This window comes from Rhincodon typus, unplaced genomic scaffold, assembly GCF_021869965.1.
Source record: "Rhincodon typus isolate 14 unplaced genomic scaffold, sRhiTyp1.1 hic_rhity00016239, whole genome shotgun sequence".
NCBI classification, from domain to species: domain Eukaryota; kingdom Metazoa; phylum Chordata; class Chondrichthyes; order Orectolobiformes; family Rhincodontidae; genus Rhincodon; species Rhincodon typus.
The window spans coordinates 3816-5179 of record NW_025981877.1 but is presented as its reverse complement, the minus strand read 5'-3'; positions in this window follow the sequence as shown (position 1 = coordinate 5179).

Genomic DNA, 1364 nt, shown 5'->3' with positions numbered 1-1364 from the left:
CTCTCTCTCGTCCACACGTGCTCTCTCTCTCGTTCGCGTGCCCTCTCTCTCTCTCGTTCACGCGCGCTCTCTCTCGTTCACGCATGCTCTCTCTCTCGTTCGCGTACGCGCTCTCTCTCTCTTTCGCGTACGCGCTCTCTCTCTCTTTCGCATACGCGCTCTCTCTCTCGTTCACACATGCGCTCTCTCTCGTTCGTGCACGCTCTCTCTCGTTCGTGTGCACTCTCTCTCTCGTCCACACGTGCTCTCTCTCTCTCGTTCGCGTGCCCTCTCTCTCTCTCGTTCGTGCTCTCTCTCTCTCATTCGCGCGTGCTCTCTCTCTATCTCACTCATTCGCGCGCGCTCTCTCTCGTTCACGCGTTCTCTCTCTCTCTCGTTCGCGCACGCTCTCTCTCTCGTTCGCGTTCTCCTCTCTCTCGTACGCGCGCTCTCTCTCTCGCTCGTTTGTGTGCGCTGTCTCTCTCTCTCTCGTTCATGCTCTGTCTCTTTCTCGTTCACGCATGCTCTCTCTCTCGTTCACGCATGCTCTCTCTCTCGCTCGCGCGCTCTCGCTCTCTCTCGTTCACGCATGCTCTCTCTCTCGTTCGCGTACGCGCTCTCTCTCTCGTTCGCGTACGCGCTCTCTCTCTCTTTCGCGTACGCGCTCTCTCTCTCTTTCGCATACGTGCTCTCTCTCTCGTTCACACATGCGCTCTCTCGTTCGTGCACGCTCTCTCTCGTTCGCGCGCGCTCTCTCTCTCTCGTTCGTGTGTGCTGTCTCTCTCTCTCGTTCATGTGCGCACATTCTCTCTCTCTCGCGTTCGCACGCGCACTCTCTCGCGTTCGCGCGCGCACTCTCTCTCGTTCGCGCGCGCACTCTCTCTCGTTTGCACGCACGCTCTGTCTCCATCTCGTTCGCGTGTGCTCTCCTTCTCTCTCGTTCGCGTGTGCTGTCTCTCTCGTTTGCGCACGCATTCTCGCTCTCATTCGCGCGCACACTGTCTCCCTCGTTCACGTGCGCTGTCTCTCTCTCTCATGTTCGCGCGGTCTCTCTCTCATTCGTGTGCACTCTCTCTCTCTCCCGTTTGCGCACGCACTCTCTTTCTTGTTCGGGCGTGCTCTCACGTTCGCGTATGCGCTCTCCCTCTCTTGTTGGTGCGCTCACTCTCTCTGTCGTTCACGCATGCTCTCTCTCTCGTTCGTGTGCACTCTCTCTCTCATTTGCGCACGCTCTCTCTCTCCCGTTTGTGCTCTCTCTCGTTCGCGCACGCTGTGTCTCTCACTCGTTCACACATGCTCTCTCTCGTTCGCGCGCACTCTCTCTCTCTTGTTCACGCATGCTCTCTCTCTCGTTCGTGTGTGCTCTCTCTCTCGTTCGTGTGTGC